Below are 13,074 nucleotides of genomic sequence, written 5' to 3'. Positions count from 1 at the left end.
TGGGAGTGTTTCAAGTTATATAATGATTTTCCCTGTTTTGCACCAAAAATACAAGTTTTGGGGCTTTGAATATCATTTTTGAACTTCAAACTCAATTCTAAAAATTCCAGAATTCGACCAGTCCGCTCGAGCAAATAAAGTGTCGCTTGATCGTAAAAATCTAGGTCCCTAGAAGTTTTGCAAATTTTTGCAGACCGCTCGAGTGACAAAACTTGCACTCGAGCGAGGACCCTTTTTACTCAGTCTTCTACTCGAGCGATAGTCGAGCGTCCGTCGAGCGGAAAATTCATGCAACCAGTACTTTTACAGAGTTTACAGAACGCTCGAGCGTCAGAAGCTGCGCTCGAGCGGAGAACCTATTTTTACTAAATTTTGACCAACTCTCCTAAGTGCATAGTTGCATTCTTATGTCATTTCTAACATCCTTAAGCACCTAATGGACTCATAGAATCATAGAATGAGTTAGAGACACATGAGAAGAATTGCATTAAAATGAAATGGTGCTTCAATTGTGCTTTTGTTATGTGTTTTGTTTAGGTGGATGTCCGAGCCTTAGTGACAACACAAACCACTGTGAGTAATAACTTTATAAAGATATGTTCAAGTAATATTTATTTTTGAAATTGTTATTGTTCTTGAAATCAATATGCGATTGATTTGATGGTTTATTAAAATGTTATTCTCTATCGATGAATGATGCACACTTTTGAAACTGTTTGTGGCATCCTTCGAATATAGGCCATTGCCTAAGGGTAACAATACCTTGGCTATTGGATTAATTGAAACACAGAGATCATTGGATTGACCCTTCGTAGTCCATTGGTTTGACCCTCCGTGGTCCATTGGATTGACCCTTCGTGGTCCATTGGTTTGACCCACCATGGTCCATTGGCTTGACCTTTATGGTCCATTGTTGTTAAAATATTATTGCTTCATGGATGTGCCACCTAATTTAATATTGAAAGATATTGTTGTTGGAATTTATTGATTAATGAGAATTGATTATTGAGATCTAGTTGGGCAATGTTATCGAACTTCATTCATGTAACCTCTGTATTATGTTATTACTCACTAGGCACTAGCTCACTATTTATTTATATATATGTAGATGGGCAAGCTAAACATCAGAGTTAAGAAAACCTCGAGTCTACCCAGGTCAACCTTTTCAGGAGCTTCCAAGTGAAGTAACTAGGCTCAGGTGGAGCTGTAGACACCCCATTTTTGACGACCCTTACAACTTGGACATCCTCGCTTGCACACCCATTGATAAGTCAATATTCTTGTCAAGTGCTCAAAGTACTCAGCGGAGTGCCACAGCTTTAAGCCTTTCAAACCCTATACCCCTGTTGCCTTTGTTTTTGGACCAAACCCTGAGATTTTCAAGCCTGCAACCCTTGGTGGCCTGTCGGCCACCTTTTTGGGCTGCTGGCCATTACTCTTGGTTGTTGGCCACTGATGTGGCCTACCAGCCACCAGTAATGGCCTGCCGGCTACCAATGTCCTTTGCAGATATTTTATGACAGATGTGCCAGCTATTTCCACAGATGCATGCATCTGCTCCCACGTGTATGGTTGGATGTTTATGAGGGGAATTCATGTTTTCTATATATAGATGACCTCCCTCTCATATTTCAACGTTAGAAAAATTTTGGAGCAAAATTTTTCCTCTCTCTTACAAATTTCTCAACCGTTGCTTAAATATCTTTCACCTTTGCCTATACACCCTTAACCAAACCTCTCCATCTTTGAGCTGAGGTACCTTAGAGCCTTGTTTGAGCTCTTGAGGGTCTGCTTGCCTTGTTTTATTGCCTAGAAAGTGCTCTTCTCTTCAAAAGTATAAGGCTTTGTCTCTTTACTTGCTTTTTTCACTCTTTTTCCTCCTGTTTTTCCTTTGTTTTTGGGCTATAAAAACTCTGAATTTTTGGGCTAAAACTTGGGTTTTAAGGCCAATAAAGGTTGAGGGGTGTTCACCCTTCTTTATACTTGTCTTTTCCCTTGTGTTTCCCACCTTTGTGCTATCTTTTTTTTGAGCTTTTAAACACTGATTTTCAGAGTTATTTCAATGGCTAAAATCATGTTTTCAAGTCCAAATTTGAAGGGGTTGGCCTTCCCTTCTTGTATTTTGCTTACTAGCCTAGCTTGTTCTATGTTTTAGTTTATTAATCTAGCTATTTTTGTCTTAATTTAAGCATGTTTTATGACTATTTTTAGACTGTTTTAGCACTATTTTTGGTTGATAGTTGCATTTGAGCTTTGTTTTGCATGCTTATAGTGTAATTGTCCTCATGAGTTTGGTGTTTTAGGCCTTAGACACCATCTTATTTGAGTTGATTGCATTTATTTATGGCTTTCCATACTTGTGATCACTCTTAATCATCTCTGCAACCTCCCTCCTTTCTTGGCTTTTTGTTTTGCTTTGAAAGTGGTTTCAAACTGCTTGTTTGTTTAAGCATGAGATTAAGATGTCATGCTTAATGGTTTAATCCCTTTGGGAGTTCATTACCAATGGTATGATGTCTCTTTCATGCCTAAAACAACTCTTGGTTTGAGTCCTCTTTCCATTAGAAGACTTAAATTCACCTTTGGACTCAATTGATTAAAGAATGGTTGGTAACTAAAATGAAGTAATAAAAAATGGGACTAAAATGGTGCAAGATAAGAATTTGGTTTTGTGTTCAATCGGACAATAATTCAACACATGGAAGCTTGAGGCATTTCATACTCATTAGTGATGAAATGGTTCAAGTTTCCAAGGTCACCACTTCCCTTGATCTTTCATGAAAGAAAGGAGGTTTGAGTCTCATTTTGTTGCATTTATTGAACTTGCACACTTTTGTTCATAAGCCATCATGCAATGAAATTGCTTGAGTTGATAGTTTGTGGACCAAGTTTTGTCTCTCCTTTGATATGTTCATGATAAAGAGGGGTGAGTTGTGCAGACAACCCTTGAGAATACCCTGTGCATGCCCTGTTTGCCCTCTGTTGCAGTAGGGAAGCCCAATCAGCAGTGGCCGACAGGCTACCTTTAGTGGCCAGCAAGCCATTATCAGTGGATGGCAGGCCCCTTGCTGGCCACCATGCAAAATTCAGCAGTGTACTCCCCCAGCAGAGCAGAGTTGGTCTGGACGTAGAAGTGAGTGTAAGTGTTCTACTGTGCAACAGAGGCATTCAACAGCAGAAATAGTGGCTTTTCGGGTGGAAACCGAGCACGTGCATGAGCATTCCTCGCATACTGAGCATGTTTAAGTTTAAATATTTAGCTTAGATATTTGTTGTAATTAATTAGTTGCAGCTAGTTAATTTTGTAAAGTGTTGTAATTAATTAGTTAGTTAACTAGTTGTTTGATTTCGTCTTGTAATTATTTTAATTAGCTAGATTAGTTAATTACTTAATTCATTTGTTATTGTAATAATTAGTTAAGTAGTTTAGCTAGTTATTCATTTGGGTTTGTAATAGTTAATTAATTAGTTAACTCAAATTAGTTAGCTAGTTAGTTCATTCAGACCCTCCTGTGTGAGAACGCGATGTTGTAATAATGTGTATGTCTTCCAACCGCATGTCTTTCTCCCTTTTATTTACTAGCTTATGATGGTTAGTTTAGGGCATCATGTTTTGTTTAGCATTCTCCATGTTTGCATCCACTTGTTTTGCATGCACTGAGGCTCAATGTTTATACTAACTTGCATTGTTAGTTTAAATTCTTCTTTGAATACGTGCTTAAACCGCACGCTATCAAATTGATTCATATGCCATATTAGTAGCCGAGCCTATTAGATTGCATATCGCATGTATTAAATTAGTCATATCGTATAGTTAGGAATCATGCATTTTTCTAACTCATTTCTCTTTTTTTGGCTTGGAGTACTAGGTAAGCCTTTACTCGCTTTAGCATATTGCATGAGTGTGAGTGTTGCCATGTTTATCATGTTCACCATGAGGCTAAGTGCTTAAATGATATACCTGCTTAAATGCCTATGGATGAAGGCTAATTGCTTGAATTGAAATAATTTTGAGTAATGTTCATATGCAATCACTTTTTGAAGTGGTACATATTCAAAAAAATCTTGCAAACAAACATGAACCAAATGTTCCAATTCTTGCAAGTTAGTCTATACTTGTGTGTGTGCGCATCACATAGTAATGCTAGCCTAATAAATCGGAACAAGAGCATATAATGTAAATAAGAATCATATCATGATTAGTAGAGGCTGATCTTTGATCGGGCAAGTGGGGGTGCTCAATTCATGACCTTCCCCTCTCATACCTAAGTTCCCGAACTGAGACAATCTTGGTGATGACGGACACATGGCCTTTGGCACAAGTCATGGGTTTCCTAAATTTTCCAAGAACAAAAAACATTTAGGTGGCGACTCTACATCTGGCAAAGCAGCCTATCTTTTTTGGAAATTTGATTCAAAATTGATTGTCCAAAAGATTTGCCGAATTTGGACTCTTTGGTGTTTATCTATTTCACATTGTACTTGTGAGATCAGATTCAGAACCGTGGGAGTCCGATACTGTAGGGCTTATTCGTCTTCTGAAAGGGAGCACGAAAAGTCGAGCTCCAGGGGCCATGCTAGTTGAACCCCTTTTTGCTTGATAAATGATTTTGTATTTGTGTATATTTTGGGTTTTGTATAACTATAAAATGTGGATGTTTGGAACTAATGTGGTGTATGTACATAAAGAGTGAATCTTTGCTTATGATGCGAAGTCCTTTCATATACGCACGACTTAATGAATAACTTTTTTTTTAATGTTATTTTAGACTTCCGCTAAGCCCAGTACTTTATACTAAAGGTTTATTTGTATGGAGGCCGTAAGTAATCTATGATTACTAGCTGGTCATGACGCTAAACCTATAGGGGCAGGTTTGGGTCCTAACAGAGTGGATCAAAGCACGAGTTATGCCTCACCCACTTATCCATTGAGCTATAGAGAGTCTAGAGGGGACCTCAAGATTGCATTCATATGTACTTAAATACTAGAGTGAGACAATTTGTATGATTGCATATTTGAATTTGTACATGTATACATATTGTGTTCGTTGTGTTTATCATAATACAAGTTTTATATGGAAAATGGTGAGGACAAGGGGTGATGAGCTAGAGGAGGCAACCACCTCAAGACTGGGTAAAATGGAACGGATGATGCAGGACATGGCTGAAGCCATAAGACCACAACAGCAGTGGCAACAACAATAATGACAACCACCACCCCCATCTCCAATGCATGTACCACCTTCAGCGAGACGAACCCATTGTGATACTAATCACTTCCCACATACCCAAAGTATTCGAACCCGGTACGCTCTGATACCAAGTTGTAACGCCCTCAAAATAATAACATTAAACCCATCAAATAAGACATTCATTGACATATGAAATAACCACATTCTTTTATTCATCAGAGTTTCATTACAAAAGTATTACATGTTAACAACAAAAGCAAATGCCCTATGGGCTTACAGCTTTCCAAGTTAACACTTGGTTACAACAAAAGAGTACTAACTCATTACACATTAAGCCCTTGGCTTGAAATTACATGTAATACATCAAAAAGAAAACGACAAAAGTATGTCCGCCTCTAGCCTCCCAAGCTATGTCCTTGGAGGTGGCATGCTACCTGTACCTGAAAATGATATTCCCATAAAGGGTGAGCCACAGCCCAGTAGAAATACACTAAACCAACCATGAACATTGACTAAAAGATTAGCAATTGATAGATGGCCAACACTGATACATTCACATAGATCACATATTTATGTCATACGACTTATGAGTCCAAGTTACTTTTCATTTTCCCTTTTTCAACAGATAAGCATGTTAGCTCTATCATTATTTCAACAGATATGTATAAAAAAACTATATCCCACATTCACAGATAAGCATATAAGCTATATCCATATTCTCAACAGATATGTATAACAACAATATCCCACATTCACAGATAAGCATATAAGTTGTATCCACACTTCACAAAGATAAGCATATAAGCTCTATCTTCACTTCTCTAGACAAGCATATGAGCTGTATCTACGGAGTTCATCCCCTATCTTCTCCCAATACTATCCGGTTTAGAGGTACATCCCCCATCTTCCCCTAAACCGCGGAGTACATCCCATATCTTCTCCTTTACACATAACGTATACAAACACATTGGTTCTATATACAATCACTCAATACATACAGTTAATGTATTCTATCAACCGTCAAATTCCATGACACATTCCATTGATAAGTTTCCGTTTGCCTAATCATCATGCATTGTCTACAACAATCACGACTATCCTCCACCGATAGCCCAAAGCAATTATTTCTAAACAGAAAATAAATGCACAAATGGATATTCAATCAACATTTCATTCCGGTGAGTGATAAATAATTCAACTACACCCTTTAACCCTTTGCATTCCCAATCTCAACAATCTCATTTCATTTCCTCATTTCTCACAATTAATTATTCCAATTAATCAAACAATGTAATTAGGTCATTTTCCATAATTAACATTTCAACCCTTAGGTCCCATTTTCATCAATGATTCAACATTTATTCCATTTCTCTATGCCAAACATGCATCTAGGTTTATTATGAATAAAACCCCAACTTTTGTAAAATAACACAAAAGCCCCAAACTTTCACCAAAATACCAAACCAACCCCAACTTCTCAAAATACTAAAATTTAAAGACAAAATCCATAGAGAGGAGTAGGATATCCCTACCTCGAAGTTTGAGCCAAAAAGGAGATGAAGACTCGAAGATCAACGTGCTCCAAATCTAAACTTTTTCAGATTAAATCGAAGCTCTCAATGCCCTCTATCTTTTTAACAAAGGCCCTAGGCTAGATTCACACTCTAGGGAGATCAAATCTTAGAGAGAGTGTAAGTTTAGAGAGAGAGAGTCTCGGATCTAGGGTTTGAAAGAAAAAGAAAGTGAAAAACTGATGTTCAAAAACGCTACTGTCCGCTGATATAAAACACGCTCGCTCGAGCGAAGCCTTTGTCGCTCGAGCGACCAGACACAGAAAACTCTCCCTCGAGCCAAGAAGTTCTCGCTCGAGCCGAAAACTCAGAAGTGTGCTCGAGCGAAAGAATGCTCGCTCGAGCTAACAACTCAAACCCTCAGGTCTGCCACCAGCACGCTCGAGCGACAGACTTTTCGCTCGAGCGATGAACAAACCAGACCGCTCCAGCGAAGAAAGCTCGCTCGAGCCAAGAAATGCAACTCTCAGGTCCGGAACCAGACGCAATCGCTCGCTCGAGCGAAGCCACTCTGGCTCGACCCACCAGACACGAACTCAACTCTCGCTCGAGCGACCAACTCCTCGCTCGAGCGAAGGTCCAAAAATCTGGGCAGCAACACTAGGCTCCCAAACACAACCAACCTGTAACAAACCTGCCCAACACATCCTATAACTCATTATACAAAGTAGAAAGGATGCAAACAAGATAATAAACAACTACCAACATCCACGGACACATGTCCGGATCACTGTACAACAAGGGTAAACCCGGAATCGCTATATATTCCCATGTATCGAAGCTCAGAAAGTGCAACTAGCCGCATTCACCTTAGAAGATGATGCCAGGCATTGGTGGATGTTGGTTCGCATTTGGAATAAGGATTTTACTTGGGCTCACTTTTTAGAGATCTTTTATGAGAAGTACTTCCCACAATGTGTGCGAGATAGGAAAGTGTCTGAATTCATGGAACTCAAGTAGGGAACCAAATCAGTTGCTAAATATGAGAGTCACTACATGACCATGCCCAAGAACACTAGACAACTTCTCCTAGCTGATTGTTTTTATTTTGTTGTTTAAAATTTCATAACTTTTATTATACACATTTATTTCTAATAACATTTAGGAAAATTATACAATGTGTACCCACAAAAAAGGCACACGATGTGCACCTATGAAGCATGGGTACTTCGACAAACAAGCTGTACACGTACCGGCTACTTACCGACATATGATACTTCATATGGTACTTCTGCACTCTGTTATTAAAATCTTACGATTCGTGATTTGATTCGTAATTTTTGTAAAATCGATATGAATCTATGAGTGAATTTATTTTGAAAGTGAATCTATAATGAATCACAAGATTCACAATCGATTCATAATTCAATTCATTTTTTATGATTCATGCAATTTTTGAAATTATTGTGTCCGATATATTTTTGATTCTTTTTTTCTCTATTTTTTTTAGTGAAAATGACATAATACAACTTCTAATAACGTTTAATACCAAAATATCCAACACATATACATGATTTGTTGTTATTTTATTGATCACGGAGTTTTTAATATGATCTAATTAGATTCAATCAGACTCGACATATTTCTAACCTTTCTCCTTATTTTTTTCCCTTTAAAAATCATGATATATCTTCTAAAGATGTTTGAGATTAAAGTTACATTATGAATTATAGGGCTGTTCATATGAACCGAGTACCCGCCCAAACCGTCCGATCCGGACCAACCCGAGCTGCCACAGACGATTTCGAAGAGAAGAAAGGTCGGCTGTGGTTTTTCTGCACTAAATTTCGCAGATTCACAATCTGTAATGGAGTTTCCATATATAAATCCGACAAACCCGGCCCGACCGAAACACTAATGAGTTATAATATTTATATATTTACATTGGGAGTATGCATAGTAGTCTAGTCTGTCGAAGACAGACTGTTCTCTCACTTTCCAAAGGCATTAATATCTCTTTATTTTATGTCTCTCTCATAAATCTAGGTAGACTAAAAATTGAAAAGTCATTCCCCTCTTTACTCCCTCTCTCTCTTCTTTCTTCTCTCATAAATCCTAGAAAGACCAAAAATGATGAGTCTCTTTCTCTCTCTCTATTGTCTTCATAGATTTATTTCTCAGTTTTCTTCTCTCTCATAAACCCTAGGTAGACCAAAAGTTGAAGAATCTCTTCTTCTCGCTTTTCACTCTCGTCTCTGGCTTTTTTCTTTCTCTCATTTTTCATCTCCTTCTTTGAGAGACAAACACATCTCTCCCTCATCTATACTTCTTTTTCTTTTAATGGTAATGATTGCAGTGAAGACGAGGTAGCTAACAGTGGCAACGATCTGCGATGGCGATGGAGATGGTTACAGCTACGATGGTGAGTGTTTCTCTTTCTCTCTCCCTTTTTCTTCAATTTTTTTCATACACTGTCATAGATGTATGTGTGTATATGCATATATATATATATGTATATATGTATGAGTATGAGTTCAATTCAATATTTTACACAAAAATTTCATTCCTACTTAGATTTTCGAATTCGGCCAAACCGACTGTCAAACCGTCTTCTTTAATTTGGTTGATTTCGAACCACACTTTGGTTGACCACGGATCACTAATTTCTTAACCCGAAGGTGTCGGTTCAGCTAACGGGTAAAGGGTAAACCCGAGCCGAACCGACCCGTGAACTGCCCTAATGAATTATCTATTGATATTTTATTAAATTAAATATTACATGTGTGAGGTCAATTATACTTTTTAAAATATTTTAGGCTTTAAAATAAAAGATTCTATATAATTCTGTCCTATTATTTTCTCACTGTTACTTAGAAAAGTATATATGCTTATTGTCCAAATATCAATATCGTTGTTAATTATTATTACTTTGAAAATTGATAGTTTGTTTATTCAGTTATTATCTTTATTAAAAATGGTTGATAAGAAATATCTAAAAAAGAAAAAAAGTAAGATGGTGATCTTACATAAGAACCTTTATTAACTTTTTACCAATTAAACTACGTGATTAACATTCAAAATAACATTTTCATTGATTTAAGTCTAAATATTTCATATTCATAAGATATATTTAATATCTAAATGTGTAGATATATGTTTTTAAGTAATTTAGAAAAATTGACTAAATTTTTAAGATTCATAATTCGATTCGATTCGATTCGCGATTCGGTACGAGGCCATTTCGATTCACAATACAAATCCCGATTTGAAAACTATACCTCTGCATATGTACCAAGTACACGAAATACGTACCCAAATTTTTTCTTAATTTTTGATATACCTAGACGAATCTAGTATATACCCAAGTCGTACCGTACCGTACCTCAGTTGAAACAATATTTTCTTCTACTACAAAGATAAATTTCCTTTCACTAGACTTCTTTTTTTAGCTTAGTTTTATGCTTAGCATGATTTTAAAATTAAGTTATGATTTGTACGTTATTTAATATAATGATATTTAATTTTGGTTTATACATTTACTTTTGACATTAAATGTTAATTATAGATTAGATCTTAACAAATTAAATCATTTAATCAATTTTTGTATTACTCCAAATTAAAAATAAATATTTTTTTACAAATGTACCAAGCCATACACGTATCCTACTTTTTTTGAATTTTACCATATCGACGTACTCGTATCATATCGTACGTACTCGTACTAGTAACCGTACCTATGCTTCATAGATGTGCACCCAATTTTGTGGTCCACATTGTGCTACATCAGGTTACTAATATATTCATAACTTTCCTCAAAATATATAACACCGTTCACAAAAGGTATTATTTTACAAAATAACATAAATTCTTCAGTAACACAAAAATCATAACTTCTCTCACAAATTGTATAACATTGCTCACAAAATGTATAACTTTCAAATTTCCACAACATTTCTTCAGTGACACAAAAATCATAACACTTCTCACAAAATGTATAACTATCAAATTTCCATAACTTTTCTTCAAGGACACAAAAATCGCAACTGTGCTCACAAAATATATAACATCACTTACAAATAACTTTCAAAAACAACATAAATTTTCTTCAGTTACACAAAAATCGCAACACTACTCACAAAATATGTAACTTTGAAATTTCCACAACTGAAGGACACAAGGACACAATAATCGTAATTTCACTCACAAAATGTATAACACAACTCACAAAAACTATTAACTTTCAAAAGTGTCATAACTTTTGGAGGAAATATCATTTTGCCCTTCCAAACTCTCACACGTTTTTCAATTTAACCCCCAGACTTCGATTGATTTCAATTTGCCCCCAAACTTTTTAAATTTTGATCAATTTGGCCCCTGCCATCTCAACATTTTAAATTTTAAAAAGTTTGGGAGGCAAATTGATATTAATCAAAGTCTGGGGTCAAATTGAAAAGCGCGTGAAAGTTTTGGGCAAAATGATATTTAACTTTTGTGCAAAAACAATTGATTGTCCAATTGATTTAATGTGAATCGATTTTCTAATTGGTTGCATGTCACAATCAATTATCCAATTGATTATACGTCACAATCGATTGTGTACTTCATTTAGTATGACAATCGATTCTTCAATTGGTAATATGCTATTATTTATAAATCAGGCTATTGTGTTGCTATTACCTTACTATTTAATGACTCCTTAATTATGACTTTTGCTCTCTCACCCTTCTTTCACACTATCTTTTAATCAGACTATCTTGTTGTCTAATAGTTGTTGACTAATGTGATGTGTGTTGCGATTTCATATTAGTTGGGAGTTAGGGATGTAGCCTGGGCTGTGCAATTTTTTATTTGATTAGTACAAATTAAATTTAGACAAGACTTGAACAAGAGTTTTCATAAACTAAGCTGTTAGGTTTTTATTATTGACAATCCCGTTTGACAAAACTCCTTTCAGTTGTACTTTTATTCGCTCTTTTATTTCAATGAGGCTATGAGTATTTAGATGCGAATCAAACCCGAATTGTGCCTTACAGAGAAGTTTCAGAAGTTAATTCTTTCAAATTTGCCACTTCGTTGACTATGACGGGACCTGTCTGCAAATATGCTAAGAGGCGTGTTTTTACGCTCGAGCGTCAGAATCCCCGCTTGAGCGTACATCCTGGTTTGGAACACGCAATATAGAGTCCCCACTCGAGCATCTGTTTCCACGCTCGAGCGGACCTCACGATTTCAGATTTTATAAAACCCCAAGTTACGTCTCCAGATCTTCTTCTTGGATTTTAGGATTTATATATGGGGCTATTTTGCTAGTTTTCTTTAATGTTTGATTGAGTATTCAATTCATGGTTTAAAAAATATACATCAAAGGATTGTTTGTTTATTCAATACAAAAGAGAGAGATTCTTCGGTGAATTTTGGGGAATTCAAGCCTGAAGCTTTGGTGGATTCTAGAGTGGCTCATCGTCATGATTCAACATCGATGTTGTGGATTCAACGTTTGGCAAGACAATTCTGAGGTGAAGACGGTGGTGGAAGAGACACATTGGGGTTGGTTCGATTCGGGCGTGGATTCGCTAGGTAATTGAGAGTACATTTGTGTAATTCCTTCATGTCTTTTTAGTGGATTGTTTTGTGACTTTTGCCCGTGGTTTTTTTTTTATCACAATTGGAGTGTGATTTTTCCACGTAAAATCGTTGTGTTGATTTGTCTTGATTGTTTGATTGGGATTGCTATTTATTGCATAAAATTGATATATAATCACAAATCAATATTTAGGGGATTTCTAGATTTTTCATAAGCAACTTGACTAATTTGAATCATATTGTTTATATAAATTATAGGTTATTTTCCTACATAAAATTCTCAGACTCAACTCTGAGTTATCGAATTCGAACTTTGGACAAAAAATTTGAATAAAAGTCAGGTTTCGGCTTTGGCTTGGGCAAATCACTCTACATTTTGAACTAACTTCACATAGACCCTCAATTCTTACGAACACACCAAAGTTGAAACCCCACCAAAATACCACCTTGACAACATTACATAGTATTTCGGAGCACCTTATAATTTTTTTAAAATTTCTCACCGAATTTCCCACCATAATTATCTATTCAAAAGAAATAAATACATATAATCGCTCTCAATTCCAATCGTCCAAACTAACCTAAGTTCAGATCGCAAACAACTCAATTCATTTGCAATCCTACTCACATCAGTTATAATGGCAAATGACTTTTTGTATACATTTACTTGACAAATCATTAATACCAACATATCATTGAATACAATGCAATCCAATCAGGGCTAATGTATCACCGAATACAATGTGATCCAATTGAGACCAATACATCATTGGATGTAGTGTGATCCA

This window comes from Camellia sinensis, chromosome 13 (assembly GCF_055761805.1).
Source record: "Camellia sinensis isolate YWXY chromosome 13, ASM5576180v1, whole genome shotgun sequence".
Taxonomy (NCBI): domain Eukaryota; kingdom Viridiplantae; phylum Streptophyta; class Magnoliopsida; order Ericales; family Theaceae; genus Camellia; species Camellia sinensis.
The sequence above is the reverse complement of the archived record's forward strand: the minus strand, read 5'-3'. Positions refer to the sequence as shown.